Source organism: Gopherus flavomarginatus, chromosome 4, assembly GCF_025201925.1.
Source record: "Gopherus flavomarginatus isolate rGopFla2 chromosome 4, rGopFla2.mat.asm, whole genome shotgun sequence".
Lineage (NCBI taxonomy): Eukaryota > Metazoa > Chordata > Testudines > Testudinidae > Gopherus > Gopherus flavomarginatus.
The window spans coordinates 166,355,860-166,376,019 of NC_066620.1; the positions used below are offsets into that span (position 1 = coordinate 166,355,860).

The window sequence follows — 20,160 nt, forward strand, 5'->3', positions numbered from 1 at the left end:
GCAGGAGTGGGTGGGTGTGGTTCTGTGGCCTGCAGTGTGCATGAGGTCAAACTGGATGATCATGAGGGTCCCATCTGACCTTAAAGTCTATGAGTTTAAAAGTAAATAGCTAAGTGTTTAGCTCACATAATTGAAGAACCAGGGGTTACCCAATTACATTAATAGGCAGCATGTTTAAAACTAACTTAAGTAAGTACTTTTTCACACACTGCACAGTGAACTTGCAGAACTCATTGCCAGTGGATATTGTGAAGGCCAAAAATATAACTGGAATCAAAACAGAATTAGATGAATTCATGGAGGATAGGTCATCCATGGCTATTAGCCAAGATTGTCATGGAATCATAGTGTTAGAAGGAACCGCAAGGGTCATGTAGTCTAGCCTCCTGCCAAAATGCAGATTTGTTGTGTCTAAACCATCCAAGACAGATGGCTATCCAGCCTCCTTTTGAAAACCTCCAGTGAAGGAGCTTCCACAACTGCCGTAGGCAATTTGTTCCATTTTCCTAGTTCTTACAGTGATGAAGTTTTTCCTGAGATTTAATGTAAATCTGCTGTGCTGTAGTTTGCACCCATTGCCTCTTATCCTGCTCTCTGTGGCAAAAGAGAACCACTTTTCTCCATCTTTTTATTACAGTCTTTCAAGTGTTTGAAGACTACTATCATATTCCCCCCTTAGTCTTCTCTTTTCCAAACTAAACTTATCCAGTTCCTTCAGCCTTTGCATTCTATCCGTATGATCATCTTTATTGCTTGCCTCTAGGTCCTTTCCAGTTTCTTGACTTTCCTTCTATAGGTTGTTGACCAAAATTGGACATAGTACTCCAGCTGAACCCTAACCAGCACCAACTGCCAGAAGCTAGGACTGGATGACAGAGGATGGATCACTCAAAAGTGCAGTTCTGTTCAGTTCATTGTCCTTGAAGCCTCTGGCACTAGTCACTATTAGAGACAGGATACGAGGGCAGATGGACCATTGGTCTGTTCTAGTATGACCGTTATAATATTCATAATATAGTCCCAACCTATAATATATATATATAGTTGGTGGGTAAAGAGGGCCCATTTCCCAAAGCTGAAAGAATCATGATCAAAACAGAGTCAGAGGAAACATTTAATCATGAAAATTTGAATCATAATTGGGTGCAGTTTAAGAATGATTTATGAGATGCACAAAAACCCACAGTTTGATAATCACTTAATATATAATTTTATTTGGTTAGGAAATATCCTGGTTAAGAGAAGTGTGTGTGTGTGATGTTGAGTGAGAAGTAATTTTATCCTCCAAATTATTAAAATTATTTAATCTAGAAAAATGAAATGGTAGACTAGCTCTTACTAATTGTTTCTCTTACTGCCAACTCAGGGATGTGACTCCCACTGTTTTAGTAACAGAATTATTTTCCATACTGCGGTGGGGCTGTAGTCACCACTCTGGTGCTTCCTGCTGGCCATTTTGGGGATTAGCTCTGCAGGCTGGTGTGCCCTCCCCCCATGGTGCCTCACCCTAGAGTATGTCTACTCTGTGACCTGTGTCATTCGAGGGACTGCAGCATTCTCTTCAAGCCATGGCCCTCTAGCTGTGACACCATCTGTGCTCCCCCTCTCCAGGGTTTAATACGGTCATCCAACTGTCCTGCCAATTCCTCAATGGTGAGTGGGGGGGGGGACCCTGCTCTGCCTGCTACTCTGGGTCCCGACCCAAGGACCCTGTGGATGGCAGCCACGTGTTGCTTCTCAGTACATTTTCCTGGGCCACTTCCCTGCAGCATTAGCACCTCCTTCACCCTCAGCCTCAGCATGTCAGTCCTAAAAGCCAGCCAGAGCTCCCACTCACACCACCCTAGTCTCTGCCAGAGCTGTTCTCTCCATGGTGCTAACTTCCATTTCTGCTAAGATCGCAGTCCTCTCTTTTTGAACTCCAGGCAGCAACTGACCGCACTCTCCCCTGCGGCTCTTGTTATATGGACCTGCTGAGCCTGTTTTGGCTGTTCCTCACAGCCTCTCTTCTATTGGATGCTTCTCCATGAAGTCTCCCTGGGCCTCTGTTAACCCCTTATATACCAATGTGGGGTGGATGCCCCATCACACATACCTTAAAGGACTCCGTAATTAAAACTAAGCAAAATAATCACAATTATTAACAAGGGCTATTTTATTTTTCAAAAAAGAAGAGGAAATATTAAACTAAACAACACAAATGACAGCACACAAATAAATCTGGTACTTTCATTTCACCCTATTCGGTATGCCTCTTTGTGGAGCAGTTTTAACAGAAATTACATCTTTGAGAGTGAGCCTGCCTTTATTAGGGCTCTTTTCTCTTGGTATATACAAGATATTATTTCCCATCATTACTGTGAGTCCAATCTTAGCAACTGAAAACTCTTTATGAATGTGCAAAATAATATTATGGACAGGTGGATCATGCCAGGTTATCATAAATAACCTACATATTTTATTAATGGGCAAAGTAAACAATCTTAACTAAATCCTATGGAATCAAAGGAAATATTTAAATCAGCTTTTTTAAAAGAAGACATTTAAGGAGCTGTCTAAAGAAAGACTAATTAGCAAATATTATGAATTTTAATTCCAATTAAATCCCACTTTTTGTGTTTACTAGTGTTTAGCCCCTGCTGTTTTTCCAGGAATACATGATATAACCATCTGGTGATTAATGAGAGAAGCTATTAATATATTAAGTTAAAAGAGCATTTCCCAATCGCAATAAAATTTCTACAATAGATTTTAAATCTAATCTATTGCTAGTGTTTTAGTTAATTTCCTCTCCTCAATCCATGTTTTGGGGATGTCATCCTTGGGTTGATTTTCTTGAGGTTTCTCTGTTGATAGTGTCTTTGTTCTTCGCTGTCTGTGGCAGCTTACTTATAGAAATAGATAGGACAAGTTGATGAGTACTATGTGTCTATGTAGGGTAGCAGGGAGTGTGTGTGAGAGAGGTGCTTACTTCAGTGTTTTAGATTCAAGCTGCCTGCTGTCATCCTTTCATTAACTCCATCCCTTTGGGGTTTGGTTTTGGTGACATCTTCAGCTCCTGAATAGGCAGTCGCTTTATGAATATGTAACACACTTCTAATTGTCTTTGTTTTCTGAGGCAGGAAAATCTCACATAAGTTTTAAGGTTAGTTTTAACTGTTTCTTTTTATTCAGTCTTTTTTCCAAAATATGTACTCAGTTTAATCAGGATTTAACAGAATTGTTATTGCAAATAAAAGGTCTTGAGAGATTTTAGTCCTCAAAACAGTCTTCTTAAAATTAAGTGTCTTTAAAGACAGTTTTTACCTTAAATAATTATTTTAAAAATTGTTGTTTCTGTAACAACTTTTGAAGAAATGATTCTTTTTGTCTATCTGAGTTTGGTGAGGAATTGTTTGAGTTTGCCAGATAGCTAATTAATTCCCTGTTAATATAAATATTCTGTATTTAAATGGCTTCTTCACATTAGTAGTTAGTTTAGGAAGGTCATTAGATTCCATTTTGGAATATAAAGCATTTTTACCATTTACATGGCAATGATATTAAGAAATTACATTAGATGTTTTGCATTTAGCTAACATATCTGCATCTATGCATTCTACAATGACTTGCTATCTGAACATTTAGGAAATGAATAAAGGTTTTCCACAAAATATTTCTCAACTATCAATGTTTTTCTTAAGATTTCAAGGAGGAAGAATTTAGAGTGATTACAAAAGAATCCATTTTATTACCTAGTCTTATGATTCTGATAACCTATCCTCACTCATGATTCCTCTTTGTGCTTAACATTTTCTTGATGTCAGGATGTTACTCTTTTGCAAGGCCTGTTGTTTTAGATAAAACTATCTCTTTGCCAAATGATGATTTAGACAAGATAGGTGTCCTGTTCTGTGCTAAGACACTTTGGTTTAGTTGCCTTTTAAACTAAATGGTGTTTACTAGTTGCAGTATATAATTGGCAGTTGAAAACTTGCATCAAATATTCTATTCAAATCACTAACCATAACAACCAAAGCTGTGTTCATTTTCCAAAATATAATATGAAAGAAAGTGACATAGGAAATTAAAGCAAGATAACATTTAAAATGCAGCTTCTTCTGAGTTTACATAAACATTTGAACAAGTCATAACATGGTGTTATCTCCTTTAACATTTGGGCCTTGCCCCTGAGGTGACAGAAAGCCCTTATGGAGAACAATTTAAATCCTAAATAAATTACTGTAGGTCCAGTGACATCATCAAACAATATGCAGGGGGAAAAAACAGAAATAGTCAATAAGTATTTCTGTTCTGTAACTGGAAAAGCAGGATGATGTATTCACATCTTACAGTTATTAGGAAATACTTCCTATTCCATCAGTAATTGAAAGAATGTTAAACAGCAGCTATTATAGTTAAATATTCGTCAATCAGAAGGACTGGATAACTGGCATCCAAGGCTATTAAAAGAATTGGCTGAGGATGTTCTGTGAATGACTACTGTTGATTTTTAACAAATTCAGCTCTGAGGATGTTCCAGAGGACTGGTGAAAAACTAATGTTTAAAAAGAGTAACTGGAGTGACTCAGGTAACAGGAGGGCAGTAAGTCTGACATCAATCCTGGGTAAAATTATGGAATGGCTTCAGGGGTGCAAAAGAGTATATGTAGGTGACGAGCACCAAATAAATTTATCCCTGAAATTACTAAACAACGTAATCTAGAGAAAAAGGAAATAGGCCCAATCTTAATAATTGTTTCTCAAAATGCTAATTCAGAGATCAGACCTATATTATTTTTGTCACATGAGGTTCTCATCATGATTAAAGAAAAGCAAAATACAATTATTTATTATGAATATGTATTAATAAAGAAAGGAAAAGCGGGCAATGAAGCAAAAACAAAACCAAGCAGTCAATAATGGTTATCTCAGTCCTAGTCTGTTCTTTCCATTCTCTGTGGAGAGCTTTCAACAGAGATACTATACCTTAGACAATGGTAAGTTAAAAACAAAGTATATTATTCCCCATATCATTACTCTTAGAGTATCATAGATAAATAAAACAGTTTATAGATGAGCAAGGGAATTTCCTTTAAGGGTTGATGATTCCTGTTTAGGGATCATGAGTAAGGTAAAATCATTTTATAAATGGACAGAGGTAAGTGATTGTAATATTTTTTTTTCATGTCATGGAACTTAATTAACTTGGTTACTCAGAAGAAGCCATTCAAGAATTACTCAAATGAAATAATTTTTTTTACACACCCAAATCCTCTTAACGAGCGGTTTTTGAGACAGGCAAATTAATGAATACTACTAATTTTAAATTTAAATTACATCCCACTTCTTCTTTCTGTTTATCAAGGTTAGCTTATGTTGCCTGTCTAGGTGTAAAGAGTCTGAACAATCTGGTGTTTAACAGGAGAAGTTAATATCTTAAATTATAATGGCATTTCAACATGCCATATTTTTTTTAACAAGAACAGTTTAAATTTAATCCCTTAGTAGTGCTTTTGCAATCACCGTCTCACCAATGTTGCTGAAGTTTTGGTGATGTCATCCTCTTGCAGATGCATTCTAGACTGTAAGCTTTCTCTTCTTGTTGCTATGTTGCGGCTTCTTTCCTTTTAGTCTTCTTGCTGTAGTTTGCTTGCTTGAAAAAGGTGAAATGAATAGGCTGATATAAAACAAGACTGTTGAGATAAGACTACTGAGTTCATATCTCAATTCAGAGAGATTTATACCCTTTCCATAGTTTCTCAGAAGATGAAAGACATACCTCTGTCAGGCTGGGTTCAAATAGCTGCTCTCAGCTTTTCATTGGCTCAACACTTTTATGGGATGGTTTTGGTAGCAATTGCAGTTCATGAATATGCAATTTGCTAATGCATATGCTGCAGGATGTAAAACTTCTTAAACTTCATGGTTATTTTGTTTTTATTGTGATGAGAAATTCTCAATATAGTTTTAAAGTTAGTCTTAACTCTATTTTTTCTATAGTTCATTTTCTGAGATTCCTTTAATTCCATCCAGGTTTAATTGGAGTTGAAATTTTGTTTCATATGAGTCCAAAAACTCCTATTCACCTTCTGATAATTGTCCACATGGATCCCACTTCTGGTGAGCATGAACCCCAGGTATTCAAGTTCAAAATCTTTTGGCCAGCAGTGTCTATTGGGGCCATGCCTGAAATCTCAATGCCCTCACAATCCTCCCCCACCCAGAGGTATAAAAATCAGAACAGTCCAAGCACCCCACAGTTCCTTTAAATCATCTGTGGGTATGAAACAGAATGTTTGGCAGTGTCCACTTTTGTTGCATGCTGCATGACTCAAATCCAATATATATATATATATATATAGTTAGTATATTAATCTACATAATATAGTTGTCAGTTTTTCTGATTGTTTTTATTCCTGTTGGCTTAAAAAAAAAAGACTTGTTACTGGTAGAGACTTCCCTGGTATTGGGATCTAGCCTTTATGCCTGATACAAATTCCCCGGGGTTAAAAATTTGCCCGTCTTGTGAGGCGGTTACTCTGCCAAACAACGAACAATATGAAAGCCTCTTCAGCCTCCAAATACTCAGGAGAAAGGCTCTAACAGGCTTGAACAGGCTTCATCCCTGAGTGCTCTTGTGAACTGTGGTTCATCTTAGAGCTCTCAAGCTCACTCAAAGATGTTAGCTTCTGAGACAAACAGAGCAGCTAAGTCTTTCTTCAGAGCTGAGACATAGACCCCCTACTCCTCTCCCCCAGTGCCTATGAAAGTGGGACTCAAAAGTCACCATGTGTTTGACTTGTCTCAGGCTCTAAAATCAAAGCATAGCAATGACCTGAGCAGGGTCACTCTGATACATAGGAACCAAAGTGAAATGAATGTCTGTGTTACTGGTGAAATCTAGGACCATATTTTCCTCCGGCACTGACTGTCTGGTATCCACGACTCTGGATACTGAACATTCTGGTACTCAGCATCTCCATCCTGAACTTTTTGGTACTATTGTTATCACCATACTTACACAAGCAGGAACTCTGGCATTTGTACCAACTCACCTCCTTTCCTGGATAGAAGAGACACAGGAACACTCTACCATACAAGAGAGGGTAGCCTCACTGTTGGATAAGTAGTACTCATTTTCATTTTCTCTTTATTTATTAAGAAGGGAATCATCCTCTGCTTACTCTTCTTCTATGTGGTTATCACTTTGGGAATTAGGGAGGAACTCAAGAAAATGTTCTCTGAGCAGGAAAAGGCATAGGTGTCATAAGGAACAGGTCCCACTGGTATCCTTCTCTGTGTCCATCAGTCCAATATTCATTTTATCATCACTCATGACCATACTGGGCACGCTGGGGTATGCATCCCAATTCTCACAAGCCAGGTTTCACTGCCACCTAAATATTGTGGATTTGAGAGCCTTCTGCCTGGCATGCAAAGCATACTTCCCACAATCTAGGTTTCCACAATCCAAGTACTGACAGACAATATCACAGCCATGTACCAGCTCAACGGATGGGGGGTAAGGTTATCTCCACTCTTTTAAGAGGCTGTTTGGTTTTGGATTTTCTGTCTACTTAGTCAGATTGTACCTGCCACACATTCAGAGTTCTCTAGAAAATCAGATACCTTCCTCAGATACCTTTTGGACAATGGGATTGATGCACACCTACTGGTCAGTCCTGTTGGTACTTAGCATCCTCAGGGAACTGAGATCATACAGGGGCTTGGTGATCATGTTAGCCCTAGCATTGGCCAAGCAATTCTTGTACTTGAATCTGACCAACCTGTCAAAGCCGCACCAATCACATTACCTATGCTGTATGACAGTCTCACAGAATCAGACAGATCCTGCACCCAAATCCATCACCATTACATCTTGCAGCCAACATGCCAAATAATTAACTGCCACAGAAAGGAGCTATTCAGAGAAAGTTCAAAACATTCTGGTTCATAGCAAAAACAAATAAACAATCCACACTTCAAAAAAAAATTACTGGACTGATTTACATAGCAAAGTGGAAAAAGTTTTCTATTTGGACATCTGTGATGGTCTTTGCTCATGAGGAAGCAATGGTCAGGGGGCTGTAACCCTTGGACATGTGAAGGGTGAGGGGTTGGTAGATGAGCTGTGGCCTTCCACTCCAATCCACTGGGCTTTGACTTAGGGCCCTGTGAGGGTAACAAAAGGGTCTGACACCCAGGAGCACTTTAAGATCTCAATCTCTGGGCCACTTCCTATCAGAGTTCGCAGTCTGTAACAGGAGAGTGTGAAGGGGGTCAGCGCACCACTTGGGCTTGGCTTGGCAAGGTAGCTCTCTCCCTCTTGGGGTGGCAGCTGCCTCCTCATGTGCCTTGGCACTCTGGTCAGGTCAGTACCAAGTCTCTCTCTTTCAGGGATAGTCAATATACAAAACATGAGGAATGAACACAAATAAACTGGGTTAGTATGTGGGAGGGGAATATGTATCCTTCTCAGGGTCTATCAGAGACAAGCCCTCCCTTTCCTCAGAGAGGGACAATCACGCAGCTGGTGATGGGAGAAATCCTGCTTTCCCTCAGGTCTTTCCTCAGAAGTTGCAATGTAAACTTCCCTGGCCTGTCCACAAATAAGCTGTTCTTCTCCTTTTTAACTCTTTCTCCAGTCTGTGTATCTCTTGCAGGTGTGATGGGGCAGGGCTGGCTGTGCCCAGAGCAGCTCCTTAACCCCTTGTAGCCCAGTGTGGAGTATCCCATCTCAGCATGCTCAAAATCACCTGACATCCTTGACAATCAAATTTCTTCTGTTTTGTTCTATTGACTAGCCCTAAAACAATTGAGATTTCCCATCAACTCCATAAAGAGTATATTTAGCAATAATTTCTGCACATTACCCTCATATTCAGGACCATTTACCGTATCTCTCACTGTACAGTTACTAAATTCTTCAAGGATCTCATGCTCATATTTTTCCCACTTCCATGGGACCTCAATATAGTGTTATTAGGATAAATGGGCCTCCTCTGTGAGATCCTAGTGAGCTATTCTTATACAGCCCATCCATGAATACTATCTTTCTTGCAGCCATAACTTCAGCTTGGAGAGTATGTAGGTGAAATTCAGGCTTTCGTGGCTGGTCCACATTACATGGTACTCCATAAAGATAAGTAAAAGCAGCAAAGAGTCCTGTGACATCTTATAGACTAACAGACGTATTGGAGCATGAGCTTTCGTGAGTGAATACCTACTTATCGGATGCAGATAAGGTGACTCTTAGGCCTCACTCAGCACAAGTTTCTGTCTAAGATCAAGTCAGATTTTAATTTAAATACATTTATTCAGTTGCCAATTTTCTTCCTCAAAGCTCATTTAAATTAAGAGGAAGCTAAACTAGACATCTTTGATATATGGGGGCCACTATCTTATCTTGGTAGGACATGGCCTTTCAGGAACTCCCCTAGTTATTTTGTGACCTCTGAAGATAAGATTAAGGTTCAGGCCATATCTTCTCAAAGACTGCATAAATAGATATTTAACTATAAGATCCTGCTGTGGGTTAGCCAGGTAAGATCCATGTATATACATTGCAGCCCACTCCCCTGAGGTAGCCTGTACTGATGCCTTAAGAAACATTCTTATTTTAGAAAGTTACAGGATGGTTACATGGAAATGAGTCCACATTTTCACCCAGCACTATTCCTTAGTTGAGGCTTCCAGACTGAATGTCTGCTTTGGTAGAGCTGTCCTTCAATCATTGTTTAAATAGAACTCCTTAGTTCCCACCATCAAGCCGGGAGGTGTGATCTATACGGACAATCACTGAAAGAAATAAAAATGGTTATGTACCTTACTATTGTTCTCCAAGATGTATTGTTCACATGGATCCAATAACCCACCTTCCTTCCACACTTCTGCAGACTCCTAGAGCTCTGAAATTCTGTGTTGGCAAAGGAACTGAGGGACAATTAGCCAGGCTCTGCCTTTTATTCCCTTAGATGAGGGCATCCAGACAGAAAGTGTGGCCCTAGTGGACACTGCTGGCCAAAAGAATCCAGTCACATGCTCATGAAATTCATGTTCACCAGAAGTGGGATCCAACTGGACAACACATCTAAAAGAAACCTCAGTTCCTGTAAAACCAAGTCCCCATTCTTTCCCAGGTGCTTCAGTAACATTGGAAAGTATGTTTTTTTAATGAACAGGGAAGGCTAGCAGAACTAAAAAAGAAAGCCCAAGCCAGCTTTAATGTTTGTGTGCCCGGGTATATTTAATTTACCCATGAGTTTATATCTTTTGTAGACAGACACACAGAATTACTATCCCAGAAACTGCATTCTTTCTTCACTTTGTAACTGCACTGTGGATAGGAATTTTGAACATATGATTGATGGACATTTCAGACTTCCCAAGGGTTGGGTATCGTGTTTATAAAAATGGAGAGTCGCAGTGAAATGCATTCTGAGACTATTTAGACATACACTACAATTCTTTCTTCCCCAAGAGCTAACTTCAATTTCAGTGTGCTACAAGCTGCTTTGTGAGAATGTGGCAGCAACAGCTACATAAATCAAGTTAAAGCATAAAAGGGCTATCAATATTGCCAGACAATAGAACATAAAGTAATTATAGCATCAGAACAAAACATGCAGGTTGGTGTAAAGATAAATACTTTGTTTAATACCTTCTGTATTATTGTATGTTAACCACCAACCAGGATATTGTTGCATACAGAATATGATTTTTAAAGGAGCTTTATTATTGGTGGCAACACTATCATGATATTTGCTAATGTACATTATGTATGAAACATATCTTTATTTTTACTAATAATTGTTTTTGGTATTAAGAGGAAGACAAAATGGCATTGTTTTAAAATCAAGGAAGATACATTTTGCCATGAAATTAACTGGACAAAATTTGATGTCAGATTAGATTAGTTTTGGAAAGTTCTTAAAGCCTAGTATAAACAAAGTGCCTTTTTAAATCAAAAGAAAGCAATAATTTGCACTATCTAATGTGACTATGAAAATGCAAATGGCCTTCAAAAATGGCTTTTAAAAAATTCTCTTTCAGGGACGAAGCTGTGAGCTTAATTACAATGATTGCCTAATACAGACCTGCTCCGCTGGGTTTCTTTGCAATGATGGAATAAACAATATCACCTGCTTACCTGCTATCCCCCAAAGCAACAAAGCTATCACTGAAATGGATGGAGTGCCCCCTACTGAGATTTTACACAGTGATCTTACTCCAGCAATATCTGTTTCTACTGGGATTTGGTCTAAACATGCTACTCCTGATTTTCATACAATGCAGCTATCCAAAGGTAAGATGGTGATAACAGGATGAATAAAGCTCTGAAGAATCCACATGTTGAAACTTGTCTCTTTTTTTGTGCCTTAAAACCGGTGACAGTGTAGAACAAAAAATGTTTTCTTTTCCTCTGCTCTGTTTGTTTTCCAAATCTTAACTCTTTTTTTCCATTATACCTCATTCTCTCTATGTGAGTTTGCTAACCATCCTTATTTAATCTGTCTAAACATAATTGGAAGTTTAGTGTTTTCTTTCAGAAAATAATTTCCTGTCCCAGCCCTACCTGTGCAGAAAATTGAACTCTCTCATCACTTGGTTTCATTTAGCTTTGTTGGTGTGTACAATTTTGTATGCCTCATATCCTGTTCAGCTCTTTCTGACCCTAGTTCCAACCTCCCGTTCTTCCATGGCTTGTCAGTAGCAGGCAGATAATGTGCCTTGCTCTATGGGGACCTTGGCCTTCTTTTTCTAGTTCACATGTTCACTCAGTGCATCCTTTTCTTTGCTTAGGAATGTTTTTATACATAAGAACATCTACAACAATATATCATCAAGCTTTTGTTCAGTTGAACTGTTTATAGCTGTGTTTTTCACATGCAGAGAAATGAAAGGTCCTTGCACTAATTTGGAAACCTTTTCTCTAAAATCGAACAGTAATGTAAGGGTAGGTGTGTATTTTGACTGTCATATGTCTAATAGTACATCTACACTGCAGCTGGAGGTATAATTTGCAGCTTCGCAGATATACATGCACTTGCTTAGATCAAGCCGCCATGTTAAAAATAGCAGTCTAATCCAGACCAAGGCCCCAGGTAAGTATTCAGGAACCTAGCCATTGCCGCCATCTATGCATGCCTTGCTACACTGCTATTTTTAGCACTCTAGCTTGATCAAAGTAAGTGCTGGAGATTATACCTCCAGCTGCACTGTAGACACACCCTAAATTGTGATCTATTAATTTAATTAATGGTAGTAAACATTATGTTGGACATTGTACATTAAATGCTATAATTGCTTGCTTCTATCTTAAGTGTCCCCCGAAGTGATAACTTTTATAAGAAGTAAGTCATTTTAGAGGTCCTGGTTTTATTTAGGTAATGCAGTTTTATTTAACATTTGATTTTCTGTAGAGGCTCATTGTTTCAGGATTTGTCGCCGTTATGTTTTTTTTTTTAAGTAGGTAATAGTTGTAGATAAGCAAATTGTATGAGATCCAATTAGTAAATATAACAGTAATTCTTCCAATACATCATATCAGCTAATTCACTGAAGTTCGCAGTGGCAAAGATTTGTAATTCATTCATTTTTATATTGATTTAGAAAATTTAATACTTCTGTTCTGAGCAATGCCATTTGTTCTGACTCTGGCCCTCACACAGAAAGTGAGTAATGGGAGGATTTGCGTTTACTTAGCTCTTGAGGTCACTAAAACCTCTCTTACACTTTTATTAAGAATATGATTTATGGAGTTGTATTTGTCTGCTATATAATGCCTTGGTGAGAATTAATGGTTTGTAGGTGGCAGTGCAATTTGCTGCAGATTCAGCCCAGGGCCAAAGTTGTTCATTTTTTATTTTCTTCTAATTTTTTTCTACTTTTTATCCTTAAAGCTCTGAAAAAGACAGACATTGTCAGCTATGGGATTCTTCTGACCACTAATGTGGCTAACTTAAATTCCAGCATATCTTTTGAAAGCAATAGACTAGGAGAAGTAATTGCCACTGGAGAGTCTTCAACAATGTTCAGGCTAGCTTCCTCAACAGATGTTCTCTCTCCACAATAAAGTCTGGCATCACACCTTTGCCACATGTGGCCATTGGTACTTCCATAGATTTAATGTCAGGATTGCTTCCCCAGGATAAGTATGAGATGACCCCATTTATCAGTTGTTCCTTAATGACAGTTTCTGTTTACTCAACATAAGCTTCATCATTAGAGAGCCATCAGACTGTTTCTTTATCTGCAACAGACGTGAGTTCAGTAATTAGTAGCATACCAGGAGTTGAGATTGAATTAAATAGTTACTCATTACTCTCCCGTGGATGCCTGCTTACAACTGCTTCTACAAGTGCACCTTCAATTCTCTCTAGGTTGCCTCAAGAGTGTACTGGAGAACAGTCATCTTTTTCTCAACATCAGTAGGAGAGCACTGGAGTTTACTGAACCCCTCAATAGCTCTTGATTCTCCTGTTAAGACATTTATTTCAAAACAGGTAGCTTTCTTTAGCTCATTAGTTATGCACAAAGCCCAAATGCAAACATCCCTTCCCACTGAATGTCTGGTTATTATCTTTTCATCCATCGACCAGAGACTCTCAAACATCAAATCACAGTCTGCTGATTCTTTAAGTGAATTAAGCCAAACATGTACCATGTGTTCTATAACTGAAGTAAAACCCTCTGATGAATTCTCAGATCAAGTTTTGCATAGCAAACAGTCCCCTTTTTATGAGACATTCTGGATAAACTCAATGATATTAACCAGCTGGTTCACACTAATGGGAGCTACTGCTATTACTTCTGGGCATTTTTTTTCTTCAGCTAGTGAAATAGCATCATCAGTGAAGTTCATAGAACTGTCATCCTCATATCCCACTAAAGAAAGTACAGTTAAATTCCTAACGGAAGGATATATTCTATCTATGTCCTTGCAAGTATTGAACACTATTTTTCCATGTATTCATTGAGATTGTATAACCATTGTACCTTCACAAACCATCTTTATAGAACCATCATTTTCAACAATTATGTACTCACAAAAAATCAACAAAGATTTGACAAGAAAATTAACTGCTGCCGAGAAGCTGACGGCAAATCCAATCCTACTGTTGGAATCAAATCTGTATGATCTCATTATGGACATGTCTCAGTTAAAGGGTCAAGATACTTCTTACATATTCATCTGAGTGGTGCACTTCAAGAACCAGTTACCAGTCACATAACAGTTAGTTCTTCTGAGCTCAAAACAAATTTACAGATCAATTCAGATGAGACTCTCAAAATATTTTCCAAAACAGTTCTGGATATGCACCTTCTGCCTATGGAAGTTCTATATATAAACATAATGGTTGATTACCCTGAAAGGCATTCATTATTTGCATCTTCTAGTGACATGCTGTCTTACTCAGTTTTACTTGGGCAATTGCCCCATGTAGAAATACATTCTCCTAAAATTTTGGAAACACAGGATTTATTATCTCATGCTGATTATCTGACTCTAAATTTTGCCTTACAAGAGTCTAGCAGTACTTCATGGGAATATTTGAGATGGACACACAGTACTGATATTCATGATAAAGAACTTCTAACAAGTCTAAACAGTCTTTTATCCAAATATCATAGTATGTCTGCAGTGGACTCAACTCCTGGCCTTTATCAGCTGACATTGCCTGGTGAGTTTCCCATTTATATTCAGTAAACTTTTTGAGTTGGTGTTTTTTATAGAGATGAAAGAGCGTGTCATGGTTGCCAGGTGCTCAAAACAGATTCGTTGTAATCAGGGCAGGAGCCAGTTCAATGGATATGACACCTGCTGCTGTACCTGACACAGATGGTTATCCTTCATGCACTGCCACATAGGCTATCAGATCAATATAAAAGTAGGTTGGTGACTGCTATACTGCTGGCAGGCAATCAGAGACTGAACAAGTCCAATTCATAACAATGAGTCTTTCAAAATTTCAAGTGTAACGTGTTATTCTTTCTTTCTTTCTAATAAAAAAATACATCTTTGTCTGCTTGGATACAACACAGAGAACAATTCCTCACATTTTGGGGATGGTTGGCTTTATTACAAAAATAGAGAAAGACCAAGGTGTCTTTATGCTTTTTATCCCTGGAGAGAACTATTTTAATATGTAAAATATGATAATTATGTTGCTAGTTTTTATTCTAAAATAGGAGTCAAACAATAGTTAAAACTTTATTAAGAACAATCATTATGGTATATTTGTAAGAGTACAGAAACGCTTTCAGAAATGAGGTCTGAAGATTTAGGAAAAAAACATTTTAAACACAGGCCTATGAATTCTAAAGTAGGAAAAATAATAGATTTTTTAAAAGCTGCTATACAAATATTGATTTTGTTGGAATATATTCAAAACACTCTTCAGTCTTTTGCCAGGAAAAGCCTGTAAAATTAATGGCAGTGACTCCTGAGAAAGACTTTTATTTTGTTGAATCTGGACCATGAAGAGAAAATACAAAGTTTTCTTGAATGTAAAAGGCAGGAACAAAAATATTGTCACTTTCATTTTGGCATAACTTTTTTTAGTATGTGGAAAGAGAAATCATTCTTCTTGGAGTGATTATCCCTATGTACTTTACTCTTGGTGCACATGGGCTTCATGTATGTACAATTGGACTCTGTTGGCCAGCAGCTTCTGTTGGGGCTGCACCTGTGCCCTAGATATTCAGCTACCCCTCCCAAATGTAGACATAAAAGGGTGTGTGTCGGGGGGGGGGGGGGAAGAGAAGTAGGTTCAACTATCCCTCAGTTCCTTCTTACTGCCCATGGAAGTCAGATGGAATCTTTCAGTGCTCACCTGCTTTTTTGTCACTGTTGCAGTTAGTGCTAGTTAGTATTGTTATAGGTAGTTATTTAAGTTTTAGTTTGCCTCTTGGCTTAAAAAAATTGTTTTTAATATTCTTTACTAATTTTTCATAGATATTCAGTAGGCTCAGTGCCCCCTTTCCATGTCCCTCCTGACCTATTTGCTCCAGATAACAATAAGAAATGCCAATTGTTCTGCTCCAGAGTTGGCTCCACACTGGGCACCCTGTCAGATGCCTTTCTCATCCCCTCAACACTGGGACTACATATGCCTTCCCCCTGATCTGCATGACAGCAAAAGTCTTGAAGAAGCAAGATGCTGGATGGATTATGATAATAGCCTCATCACAGGTCAGGCAATTCTGATGTTCAGATCTGGTGAATCTTTCAGTGCAGCCCCACTCACTTTGCTTGATCTGCCCAACATAGTCTCACAGAAGAACAGTCTGATCCTATACTCACCAAAAAAAAAAAAAAAGCTGCTCAACTGAAATTCATAATTTTCTACTCTAAAGCAAGAAAGTTTCAACAATACTGACATATAAGCTAAGTAGAAAAGATTTTCTATTTGGCCATTTCCCTTTGAGAATATCCATTTCAGTGATATTGGATCATTTACTAACTCCGGAATTATCTGGATTTTCTATTAGTTTCATAAGGGTCCAACAAGCAGCAATATCTGCACATCACCCTCCAATCCAGGGCCATACTGTATTTTCTCACTCTTCAGTGGCTAGAATCTTTAAGGGCTGTTTTTTTTTTCCCATTTTTGGGAACCCCCTTCCTCTTGGGACTTCAGTATAGGATGGGTTCTCCCATTTCAGCCTACAGCAACCACTTATCAATTAAGACTGCCTTTTTAGTAGCCATTACCTCAACTTGAAGGGTAGGGGAGTTTCAAGCCCTTATAGAGGGCCTCACTTATATAGTGTTTCATAAAGCACAGGGTTAGTCTCAGGCCTCATCCCAGGCTTCTGCCCAAAATTGTTGAAGTGCTATGTGAGCCATTTTATTCATCTACCAGTGTTCTTCCCCAAGCCTTATTTCAGCCCTGGGGAAAACTAAACATCATATACTTGATGTTGTAAGGGTATTGTCATATTACTTGAATAAGACAAAGTCATTCAGGAACTTTCCTAGACCTTTGCTGTGGCCTTTGGTGACAAGGTTACATACAGGTCTGGCAATAGCCTCACAGAGGTTATCAAAATGAGTCTCCAGCTGCATAAGAACATGTTACAAGCTAGCCAAGTAGGAGCCACCTAACTACATTAGAGCTTATTTCCCTAAAGCTCAGGCAACCTGTTTCCTCTATGAAGACTGTCCCTATTTCTGAATTCTGTAGGGCAGCTTCATGAAGTTCTGTCCACATGTTTACAAGACTCGCTGTTCTTTGGTAAAAGTGTATAGATTGTCTGCCTATTTTGGTAGTTCTGTTGTACAGTCACTGTTTGAGCCATTGTTAGACTGCTAGTGTGTAGAGACCACTGCTTTCTGTGCTGACCAATATTGTCTTATTGTTTACTTGTACATCTACCTCTACCTATCTGCCCTTGTCTTATATTCCGATTGTAAACCTCTTGGGGCAGGGACCGTCTTTTGGTTCTGTGTATGTATAGCACGTAGCTTAATGGGGTCCAGGTCTGTGGCCTCTATGCTCTATGGGAATACAAATAATGAAATAATAATAACAATGGGACTCCTAATACCCATCTCTAATCACATCAACAATTCCTTGTTAGTCACAAATAGTGGAATCCATGTGGACAATAACTCCAAGAAGAAAGAAAGGTTATTTACCCCTATTGTGGTTCTGTCATAAACAGATAGCTAAGGGTTAATGTCTCTTTCACCTGAAGCACCTGACCAGAGGACCAATCAGGAAACCAGATTTTTTCAACTCTGGGTGGAGGGAAGTTTTGGGTCTGAGTCTTTTGTTTTCTGTCTGCCTGTTTTCTCTGAGCTTTGGAGAAGTAGGTTCTGCTTTCTAAGTGTAAGGACAAAGAGATCAGATAGTAAGTTATATGGTTTCTTTTCTTTGGTATTTGCATGAATATAAGTGCTGGAGTGCTTTGATTTGTATTCTTTTTGAATAAGGCTGTTTATTCAATATTCTTTTAAGCAATTGACCCTGTATTTTGTCACCTTAATACAGAGAGACCATTTGTATGTATTTTTTCTTTCTTTTTTTATATAAAGCTTTCTTTTAAGACCTGTTGGAGTTTTCTTTTCTGGGAAATTTCAGGGAAATTGAGTCTGTACTCACCAGGGAATTGGTGGGAGGAAGAAATCAGGGGGAGATCTGTGTGTGTTGGATTTGCTAGCCTGATTTTGCATTCCCTCTGGGTGAAGAGGAAAGTGCTTTTGTTTCCAGGACTGGGAACGGAGAGGGGGAGTCACTCTGTTTGGATTCACAGAGCTTGTGTCTGTGTATCTCTCCAGGAGCACCTGGAGGGGGGAAGGGAAAAAGGATTATTTCCCTTTGTTGTGAGACTCAAGGGATTTGGGTCTTGGGGTCCCCAGGGAAGTTTTTTCAGGGGGACCAGAGTGCCCCAAAACACTCTAATTTTTTGGGTGGTGGCAGCAAGTACCAGGTCCAAGCTGGTAACTAAGCTTGGAGGTTTTCATGCTAACCCTCATATTTTGGACGCTAAGGTCCAAATCTGGGACTAAGGTTATGACATGGTGTGCAGTGGTGGGATAGAATCCAGAAGCCAGTAGGAATATTATATTTTTCTTTTCTCTGCTAGGGACTTTTTAGCAGAGAGGGTTTGGTTTTCAAAGAAACCAGAGAGAATTTTTTTTTCTTCTCTCTCTGGCAGTTTGTGGCTTGCATGTTAAGCAAGAAGCCATTACCAGACTGTTAAGGGTCTTTTGTCATGCAATAGCTCTCCCATTGAGAGTCATTACCAGCACTATATACATGCAAATAAAGTGGTTTTTCAGGTTTACTTAACATTGAAGATTAGCTAAAGGCACTGTTGCTAGGCAGACTTCAGGAGGCAACAGAGAACCTGCAGTTCAGAAGATAAACACCGGAGGGCACCCCAACACAAGAAAACAGGAATCATGACTTCTAAGGCAAAAATTGAGGCCGAAGAGCAATTCAAAGAAGCTGAACACAGGCGACAACTGGAGCTGAAAGAAAAGGAAGAAAGCATCAAACTGGCAGCCTTCCAAAGAGAACAGGCAGCCAAAGAGGCAGCACACAAAAGAAAACTAGAAGAAGAAGAGGTGGCCCACTGCCGAGAAATGGAAAAACAACAAAAAGAAAATGAAGAGAAGGAAAAACAGAGAAAACATGAACTGGACTTGGCAAAAGCTGGGCTGCATGTGCCAGCCAACCCTAACAACCCGGCGCCAATTATTGCTCCACAGCACAGGAAATTTCCCACCTACAAGGCAGGGGATGACACCGAGGCCTTCTTGGAAAATTTTGAAAGAGCCTGTCTTGGGTACAGCATCCCCAAAGACCAGTACATGGTAGAATTGAGGTCACAGCTCAGTAGACCTTTAGCAGAGGTGGCAGCTGAAATGCCTAAGCAGCAAATGAATGACTATAAACTTTTTCAAACCAAGGCCAGATACAGAATGGGAATAACCCCAGATCATGCCCGTCAGCGCTTCAGAACCCAAAAGTGGAAACCAGATGTGTCATTTCCCAAACACGCCTACTACGTTGCAAAAAATTATGAGGCCTGGATATCAGGACACAATGTTAAAACCTTGGAAGAACTGCACCTCCTCATACAAATGGAGCAGTTCTTGGACGGTGTTCCTGAAGACATCACACGGTACATACAAGATGGAAAACCCAAAGATCTCGTTGAGGCGGGGGAGATTGGAGCCAGATGGATGGAAGTGGCAGAAAGCAAGAAAGCTACTGTCAAGGGGAACGAATACCCCAGGGGGCACACCGACCATAAACCCTACAACCGAGGACAGCCAAAGACCCCACATACAACCCAAGTAAAGCCACAGACGCCCTACTCTTCCACCTCACCAGTCTCCAGTAACTCACCTCGGCCCACTGACCCATCAGATGGAAGATGCTTTAAGTGTAATGAACTGGGACATATCAAGGCCAACTGTCCAAAGAACACCATGCGAGTGCAATTCATTACACCACCATCACCCCAAAGATCCCCAGGCCCAGATGCCTCTCAAATACCCTTGGAGCGAAGGGAAAATTTGAGAGTGGGCGGAAAGAAGGTTACTGCGTGGAGAGACACGGGGGCACAAGTGTCAGCTATCCACCAATCCTTCGTTGACCCCAAATTCCCTCCACCCAAAGTTGAAAGTTACAATTTACCCCTTCATGTCACAAGCTGTAG

General features: G+C 39.3%; 1 protein-coding gene and 1 long non-coding RNA gene across 2 annotated transcripts in view; one reads left to right on the forward strand and one right to left on the reverse strand.

Annotated features, from left to right (window-relative positions):
* Window positions 1-20,160, forward strand: part of LOC127049621 (uncharacterized) — a 1,817,862-nt gene that overhangs the window by 1,794,363 nt on the left and 3,339 nt on the right. The gene's annotated exons all lie outside the window — the stretch shown is intronic.
* Window positions 1-20,160, reverse strand: part of LOC127049824 (uncharacterized) — a 311,243-nt gene that overhangs the window by 1,036 nt on the left and 290,047 nt on the right. The gene's annotated exons all lie outside the window — the stretch shown is intronic.